Genomic DNA, 9,974 nt, shown 5'->3' with positions numbered 1-9,974 from the left:
ACCAGAAACTGCTCACTCACTGTCTCGCTTTCTCTCTCTCTTCCCCTCCCCATACCCCTCCCTCGTTCCTTCCCTCCCTCATTCCTATATCTCTGTCTCTCAATCTCTCCCTCTCTTTCTCATCCTAAATTCAAACTTGGGTCAGAATGTCTTATCCTTTCTATTCTCATCTTCTGTTACTCTCACTATGCTTCTTTTTTATTATCCACAACTCTTTTATTTTGACCCTATCAGTTCTTTCTCCTTTACTGGCCATCAATTCAGCCACTCTCTTGCCAATATTATTATTTCTTTGTTCAATCTACCCCATTCATCTACCCCACACTTTATTCGTTATCCTTTCCACAGACTCCACACCAGCCTCCCTACCTTTAGTCTTGTACTCTTCCAATATCATCCATAATGACTTTTCTAAAATGCAGATCTAGCCATGGTGCTTCCCCCAATTAAAACTCTCCTATGACTTCTCACCACTCTCAGGATAAAGTCTAAATTCTTCATCAGATTTAAAAGTCTTTCTTAATACCGCATCCTAGCCCCCCAATACACACATTTCTATATTCTAGCCATGTTTCAACTATGTGTGATTGTCCCTGGCAGCTCACTTGCCCTCTCCCCCACTCCTCTTTTCCTGATCCTCTCTTCTGTCTCTCTCCCTCTCTTTCAGATTCTGCATAATTTATTCTCTCTGCCTGGAATATTATCCCCTCCCTTTCTTCTCTTCACCTGCATAACTGTCATTTCTCAAGTCTTCAGTTTTTTCTCCTTCCAGAAAGTCTTTCTTAACCATCTTGCTTCTATCTTTCCTATAACACCCTGAATTTACTATATGGTGCCAACTTTCACCCAGTAATGTAAAAAACTATTTCCTTGCTGGTACCTCTGCTAAACTATAAGCTTCATGGGGTCAAGGACCATGTCTTACTCATCATTCTATCCAAAGCATCTAGCACAGACTCTGAAACATTGAATAAATATGCAAATGAGTTAATGAATGAAGAAAAAGCTTTACCTTTAAGGTTATAATTAAAATCAGTGCTTCTCAGTAATAAGATAAGCAGCAACTTTTCTCTGCTGTAATTTTGGACTATCAAAAACTAGTAATGACTCATCCAGCTACTGAGATGCTATAGTAGACACTGTCTACTCATATTCTACCAACCCTCACAACTACCAACTGTGCAATTCTGTCTAAGGGACTCTTCTGGCTGCAGGAACATGCCAAAATGTAGAAGTGCCAAGGAGTTAATGCCTCTCTGGGAGCAATCCTCAACTGAGGAAGGATGGGTTTGACAGATAAATACTCCAGCTTTCCTTCCCGTCAGGTGAGATATCTCTGAGATATACTCATTGCAGTTTCCTAGAGGTCTCCAGCTGGACTGGGCCCCACTTACCCACAGCAATAACCTGTTTATTAATACACCTTTTATTTTAAGATTTCCTTCTCTTATTTCCTTATCAGTGTTTCCTGAGATTATCTCCCACATAAACTGTTACACTAAAATTATTTTCAGGGTTTGCTTCTGACGGAACCTAACTTAGACACACACCTAGTTCCTTGATTATTCTTCAACTACAGTTTGGCAATCCACAAGCATAGAAAACTCCATATCTAGTCATCTGGACCTAGGATGCCTACTATATCTAAAAATCTCTATCTGTGGTCATAACCAACTACCTTCAACTTCTTTCACTTTTTAATGAAAACTAAATCAGCATGTGCCATTATAATTATAGTGGTAATAATATTAACAAATACAATAGTGAAGTATAAGTTTTATAGAGCATTTACTATGTGCTGGACACTAATATAAGTGATGATGTGGATTAATTCAAGAATCCTTTGCTCTTGATCCTACTCATGCTTTCTCCATTCTGTCAAATGTATCCTGACCTCCTTTGTCTCTCTATATGGCCAGTCAGTTCTTTGAGGCTATGATAAGCAGAGTGATCGCATAAACTTAGAGTCCATAATTCAGAGCAGTGTGGCCTCAAAGCAGCCTGGGGTAGCACAACTGAGGTCCCCATGAGAATTGTGGCCAAAAGCAGCCAAGATCAGAATGAAGCTAAGGCTTCATTCCAGACAAAGATGACCAGGAACACACTTAAAGTTGCACAAGCTCAGTTTAGTACTCAATGTAGTGAGAAAAACCACCATGGGGAATGTCAGTGAGAGGATTTTAGAAAAGATTTATCTTAGGAATTTGCCTGTATCAGGTGCTTTGAATGAGGGTTTGAAGAAGCAGGGCTTTGCTCTGGATTAACTGCTTTCAGGAAGCAGGAGTAATTCTATGATTTAATGTCTTTTTTATTTGATTTAAATTCAATTAATTAACATACAGTGTATTATTAGTTTCAGGGGTAGAGTTCAGTGCTTCTTCAGTTGTATATAACACCCAGTGCTCATTACATCACCCAGTTATCCCATCCTCCCTCCGCCCCTCCACGAAACCTCACTTTATTTCCTATAGTTAAGAGTCTCTTATGGTTTGCCTCCCTCTCTGATTTTGTCTTATTTTCCCTCCCTTCCCCTATGATCCTCTATTTTGTTTCTTAAACTCCACATATGAGTGAGATCATATGATAATTGTCTTTCTCTAACTTATTTTGCTTAGCATAATACTTCCATTAGCATACTTACTTAGCATAATAGTTCCATCCATGTCATTGCAAATGGTAAGATTTCAATTTTTATGAAGACTGAGTAATATTCCATTATATATATGTATATACTATATGTATACATTTATATATATGCAATATATATACATTTTATATATACACACACACACATAAATACATATACACACATACCACATCTGCTTTATCCATGGGCTCTTTCCATAGTCTGGCTATTATGCACATTGCTGCTATACACAGTGGGGTGCAGGTGCTGCTTCACATTCTACATTTGTATTTTTTGGGTAAATACCTAGTAGTGCAATTGCTCGGTCATAGGGTAGCTCTATTTTTAACTTTTTGAGGAAACTCCATACTGTTTTCCAAAGTGGCTATACCAGCTTTAATTCCCACCAGTACATTAAAAGAATGATTTCCCATGATGAAGAGGAACTTATTCCTGAGCAAGGTGGTTCAACATTAGCAGATCAATCAATGTGATAAAATACATTAATAAAAGAAAGGACAAGAACCATATGACTCTCAACTGATGCAGGAAAAGTATGTGACAAAGTACAGCATCCTTTCTTGATTAAACCTCTTCACAATGTAGGGATAGAGTGTACATACCTCAATATCATAAAAACCATCTATGAAAAGCCCACAGTGAGTATCATTCTCAATGGGGAAAAACTGAGAGCTCTTCCCCTAAGGTCAGGAACACGACAAGGATGCCCACTTTCACCACTGTTATTCAACATAGTACTAGAAGTCCTAGCCTCAGCAATCAGACAACAAAAAGAAATAAAAGGCATCTGAATCAGCAAGGAAGAAGTCAAACTCTCACTCTTCACAGATGACATGATACTCTACGTGGAAAACCCAAAAGACTCCCCTCAAAATTGTTAAAACTCACACAGGAATTCAACAAAGTGGAAGGATATAAAATCAATGCACAGAAATATAAAATCAAATGCACACTGCATTTCTATAAACTAACAATAAGACAGAAGAAAGAGAAATTAAGGAGTTGATCCCATTTACATTTGCACCAAAACCCATAAGATACCTTGGAGTAAACCTAACCAAAGAGGCAAAGGACCTGTATTCAGAAAACTATAGAATAGTCATGAAAGAAATTGAGAAAGAAAAAAAGAAATGGAAAAACATTCCATGCTCATGGATTGGGAGGAAAAAAAATTATTAAAATGTGTGTGCTATGTAGAGCAATTTATACATTCAGTGCAATCCCTATCAAAATACCATCAACTTTTTTCACAAAGCTGGAACAAATAACCCTAAACTTTGTATGGAACCAAAACAAATCTTGAATAACCAGAGGAATGTTGAAAAAGAAAGCTAAAGCTGGTAGCAATACAATTCCAGACTTCCAGCTCGATTACAAAGGTGTAATCATCAAGACAGTATGGTACTGACACAAAAACAGACACATAGATCAGTGGAACAGAATAGAGAGCCCAGAAATGGACCGGACCCTCAACTCTATGGTCAACTAATCTTTGACAAAGAAGGAAAGGATACCCAGTGGAAAAAATACAGTCTCTTCAACAAATGATGTTGGGAAAATTGGACAGCCACATGTAGAAGAATGAAACTAGACAATTTTCTTAAACCATATGCAAAAATTAATTGAATGTCTTAATTAATTTTATGCAGAAAGAAGGAAAACTAGAATGTAGCTAAAGCTGTATTTGGTAAAGAACCAATAGTCATTCAGATTAGCTAGAAGAGGAACAAGTTTGTTCATCTTTGTGGCTTGGGCAATGTTCATGTTTTATCTGTGTTCAAACCTGATTATAGAGTATGCCTTACTTTTTTTTTTTATTAACTGTGCCTCATCTTATGCTGGTGTTTGGGGAAATATTTTATATTCAACAATAAAATACCATGGCCCCACTGTGAGCCCTCAGCCAACTTATAATGACACCAAGGCCCAGTGATGGCATCAAGCCGGCTTCCAGATGACAGGCACTACTATTTTTTCTCAGGGCGAATATGCAAAGCTTCAAATCTGAAGATGAAAGACTAATAAATATTGCTGTTCTACACAAGATCCATTTCCCTCATCTTCCTTCATTGTAGGACTTCAGTTTTGTTCAGAGATCCACCCTGTCCCATGCAGTCATGTTCTTCAGGGGAAGTGAGCACTACTGACTAACTCCAAGGTAAGACCTGTGTGATCTCAGGATAATCCTATTCCCCTTGACAGAGATTGGTTAAAAAACAGACATGTAACCTAATTTTGGTCAATGATTCTTGAGGAGAGGTCTGCTTGGGTGCCACTGACAATGTTTTTCACTCTTTACAAAGTGCCACAGGAAGACATAGTCTCTTTCCTCTCATTTTTCTCAGCCTGGTGATAGTGTCAACATTGAAGATTCAGGATAAAAGGATGTTAAAACTTGAATTAGTGATGACAAATGTGCTAAATCAATCAACTCTGCATCCTCCCTATCTTGGGACTTCCAGTTATGTGAGCTAATACATTTCTTCTTATAGAAGAATACATTTCCTTTTTTGTTACCCAACTGAGTAAGAACTTTCTGTTACTTACATCAGTATATTCTAAAAAAGTAGTGAGGATGAAAAAAAATGAAGAATCAGCATAGTAGCCAAAGGAAAATGGACAGAATACCAAAGTTAAAAAGCAAAGCAGGACACCTGAGTGGCTCAGTGGGTTAAGCCTCTGCCTTCAGCCCAGGTCATGATCTCAGGGTCCTGGGATCGAGCCCCGCATCGGGCTCTCTGCTCGGCAGGGAGGCTGCTTCCCCCTCTCTCTCTGCCTGCCTCTCAGTCTACTTGTGATCTCTCTCTCTCTCAAATAAATGAATAAAATTTTTAAAAAAAAAAAAAGCAAAGCATGTGGTACAGGAATTCCATATCGTGTGACAGCTTAAAGGAACTATAGGTTACCCAACTTGGATGTTATGTGCAAAACCTCAGCTTTGCCCTTATCACCTATCTAGATTAATCAAAGCATCTGACTTCCTGCTGCATCTACTTTATGAATCTCAACTTCAGCTGAATTCCTCCAATTATTTTTCCATCCCTGCTTCTAGGCCGCCAAGCACAGCTAGAGGAAAAATGTGTCATTGTACCAATAGTTTCTACTATTAATCCAGACTTTTTAAACTCCGAAAGAATATGTTCATTTTAGATCAGACCCACAAGCTCTGCATACCTCTGTGGGAACCTCATCATCTAAAATTATTTTATGGTACAATTATTATTTTAAATTGAAAAGTTAATATACTTGCTTCTTATAAAAACACATAGAGCTCGGCCTTATGAATTCATCTCTCTGCCTTCATCCATCTTTTGCTTGTTTTACCGAATCATAGACAGAGTCATGTCTTTTACTTTGCCAAGGCCGATACTTTCACCATCGCTGGCAAACCTGTCCTCTCAGCTAGAGAATATAATGCAAAGTGAAGTAAGTCAGAGAAAGACAAATACATTATTTCACTCATATGTGGCATTGAAGAAACAAAACAGATGAACAAAGGGGAAAAATGAGAGACAGACAGACAAACCGAGAAACAGGCTCAAATATAGAGAACAAACTGATGGTTACCAGAGGGAGGGGCTGGGTGAAACAGGTGACAGGGATTAAAGAGTGCACTTGTCTGATGAAGGTGATGTATGACAGTGATGAATCACTATCCAGTACACCTGAAACTAGCATAACACTGTATGTTAACTATAGTGGAATCAAAATTTTAACTTTAATTTTAAAAAAACTGTCCTTCTCTCACTCTTCTTTCCCAGATCATTACAAGAGGCTCTGAACTGGGTTCTCTTACCCTTTTTTCTCCCATCTAATCCAGCCTCCATATGGCTGGAACACTGATCAAATTATGTCAGTCTCCTGCTCAAATTCCTCTCTTGAGTTCTGAATGCCTATAGAAAAGTGTACAAACAACAGACCTTCCCCCTTCTATGTCTTTGCTCCTTTTGTTCTCTTTTTCTGTAATGTACTTTTCCTGCTTCACTAGTTGACGCTTTCTTCAGGTTTCAAGACCCAATTCAAAAGCCTCTCCCCCTGGGACACCTGGGTGGCTCAGTTGGTTAAGCAGCTGCCTTTGGCTCAGGTCATGATCCCAGCGTCCTGGATCGAGTCACACATCGGGCTCCTTGCTCGGCGGGGAGCCTGCCTCTCCCTCTGCCTCTGCTTGCCATTCTGTCTGCTTGTGCTCACTCTTGCTCCTCTCTCTCTGAAAAATAAATAAAATCTTAAAAAAAAAATTCTCTCACCCCAGGTGAAATTGGCCAGTTCTTATGTTCTCAGGGCCATACATTTTTTCTTTACTTTGGTCCTTATCTTATCACACTGTTAATAAGAGTTCTCTATGTCCATAGATATTTATTTCCAGAAGTGTATGATATATTTCTTTTAGATAAGAATCTTAAGTTTTATATACCATAACACCTGGTACAATGAGACTACATAAAAAACCCTCAAAAATATTTTTAAACATGTTTATTAGTACCACCAAATAAAAAGAACACTGACATTTGTTCAGTATCAGATGGCATATCATATAAATAAAACCTATTTGATAAAATTACAAACAAACATTTAAATAAGAAATTGTTGGCAGCCGTCACTAAAGTGCCAGCAGCCAGATCAAGTTCAATCTCTTTGTGACTTCCGACCAGAGCAAGAACCACAAAAGTTATTTCAATGCTCTTTCCCCACCTTCCAAAGAGCTGAGACAGAACAGAAGTGTTCAGTCAATACCCATCTGAAAGGATGATGAAGTACAGATGGTGCAAGGACACTACTAAGGTCAGCAAACTGGCAAAGTAGTCCAGGTTTACAGGAAGAAATGTGTGGTCTATGTTGAAGAGTACAGTAAAAGAAGGAGGGCGAATGGTACAATTGTGCATGTGGACAAGTTATCACTAGAGTAAGTCTGGACAAAGACTGCAAAAAAAATCCTTGAAGGGAAAGTCAGATCTCGCTAATAGGAAAGGAAGAGGACAAATGTAGGAAAGAAACAGTTGAGAAGATGCAGGAATAAAGTCATCTTATATATGACTTTAAATAAAAACTATTCAAGTGAAATAAAAGAAATTATCTTTGAGAAAAATATAAAACAAATGACTTCATGTTTTTAATACCACAGCCTAGAAAACATTATCCCTCTCTTCCTGTCTGCATCCTGACTCCCAGTTTCACCTCCAGATCTCAAGAGTGGGACTCTCAAAACCAGCATAGATATATACATAATGGCTTAGCCTTATAAATAAGAGCTGGAATCTTGATAACACAGTACAGCCTCTTCTTTTTATGCTTACATCATCAATTAGGATTAAAGAAACGGTAATAGAGATGATTCCGAGTGTGGTGATCAGAAACGAGAATCTCCTTGTCAATCCACTATGACTAGGGAAAAGGTATGATCCCTCACCTCATTGCTTTGAAAACATTGATAATTACCACATCTAAACCCATCAACTGTTGAACCCACTAAATAATCCAAACTTAGAATCTTTCATATTTGATACATGTAAAATTATAAAAGATATATTCATAATGAAAACATAATGAAAAGTGGTAAACAGTAATATTTACCACTTACTGAACACTTACCACAGGCTTGACACACTGTGCCAACATTTTACACAGCCTTTCATTTAATCCTACTCAAGTGCAATAGAGAAAATCACACCCTTGTTGCAAATTAGGAAACTGAGGGTTAAAAAGCCTAAGTAATTTGCCCGAGGACATGTACCCAGTAAGTGTCAGGACATGAACACAGATATGCCTCCGGCTCCCAGGACGTGCTCTTTGTCATCACTCTATACCACCAGCCCCCAAAAAGAAGACACATTTTGCTTTGTGAAGCACCTTGCAAAGAAGCCTCCAAAAGTACACATATATCTCCTTTGTTTGACCAAGGAATTTCAACAGATCAGGAATGAATTCTAAGAAAATAATCTTTCTTCCCTCTCCAACACTCCTGCTAGTTAAAATATTTTGTGAATAGAGGGTCATGTTACTTCCAGGTAGAAGCAGTGAAAATCTGGGCATACTTTTCCAGTATCTCTTCCTTTGCCATGATAATTGAGCTTGACGCATGTTCCAGACGGCAGCTGCAATATTGTGAAATCTCTATTAGACGCGATCCCGGAAGACTATGTGCCTTGACCCCACTGACTTACGATGAAAATGTAGCATGAATGAGAAATAAGTTATTATTGTATTAAGCCACTGAAATTTGGAAGTCAGTTTGTCAGTGAAACATAACCTAGCCTATCCTGACTACTACATCTACCATATAAAAAATAAATTTAAACAGAAGAAAAACCTTTATGTATAAGAGTTTTTCTCACATCACTAAAAAATAGTTAGAATCCTAAGTGCCAAACAGATAGTCAAGTAAACTATTAATGCAAGTTACCAGATAGTGAGATTACTACTTAAAATAATTATGAGATTTATGATATAATATTAGATGGAGAAAGCAGATTACAAACTGCATCTTCTTTGGCATGCATCCTAAAACAAAGTAACTACATGTACACATCGGACTATAAAAATACCTGGAAAAAAATAAAACCAGTATTTTCATAAATGCTGGAATAAGAAAGTAGGGGAGACATTGTCATTGTATGATGCTGTTTATAAAGAAATGTATTAAAATTGATCTTTTTGCCCTATCACATCATATTAATACTTTCCTTTAAAAAGTACATGTCTTAAGGTAAAATACTAGGAAACAAAAATAGAACAGTTGAAGTAGAGTTTTATGTTAATAATATACTTTTTCATATTTATAATTAACAAAATCAGACCTTGACAAATTAAGGATTCATTTCTCTTCATATTGGCCAGGTGAGAAACTATTTCTTTTTTTTTTCTTTTCAGTGTTCCAGAATTCACTGTTTATGAGAAACTATTTCTTCAGGGCAACTCCCTCTTTAGTATCATGGTCCTGCTGAGATAATCTTAAATCCTTTACTATTTTATTCTTTACACTTCTCCTCAATGCAATAGTCACCTGGTCTAATCAGGGAGGCTCAACCGTAAATGACACAATAAACATCTTCAGGAAGAATTTAATTAAATGCAGAAACTTTTCTAGCTCTTCTTATCACTGAAAAAGAAAACCTACCTAGCTTGTGAATATAGAAATAAGATTTTAGAGTAAAGTCACTGTCTGTGTTCCCCTTCTAAAAATGTTAACTGGTTTTTGGCTTTTGAAACAAAATTTGAATTTTCATTTGTTAGAATCTTCTTCGTTAAGCCACAAAAATAGAATGACAAACCCAGGAGGTATAATAAAGGGAATGCTAAGCACAAAACTTGTTTCTCACGTGCTTCGATA

General features: G+C 37.4%; 1 pseudogene; it reads left to right on the top strand.

The window, feature by feature from the left end:
* Positions 1-3,962: 3,962 nt before the first annotated feature.
* Positions 3,963-7,664, top strand: LOC123934559 (annotated as a pseudogene).
* The last annotated feature ends 2,310 nt before the right edge of the window (positions 7,665-9,974 follow it).

The sequence above is a fragment of the Meles meles genome, chromosome X, assembly GCF_922984935.1.
Source record: "Meles meles chromosome X, mMelMel3.1 paternal haplotype, whole genome shotgun sequence".
NCBI classification, from domain to species: domain Eukaryota; kingdom Metazoa; phylum Chordata; class Mammalia; order Carnivora; family Mustelidae; genus Meles; species Meles meles.
This window is presented reverse-complemented; position numbering and strand designations above follow the sequence as displayed.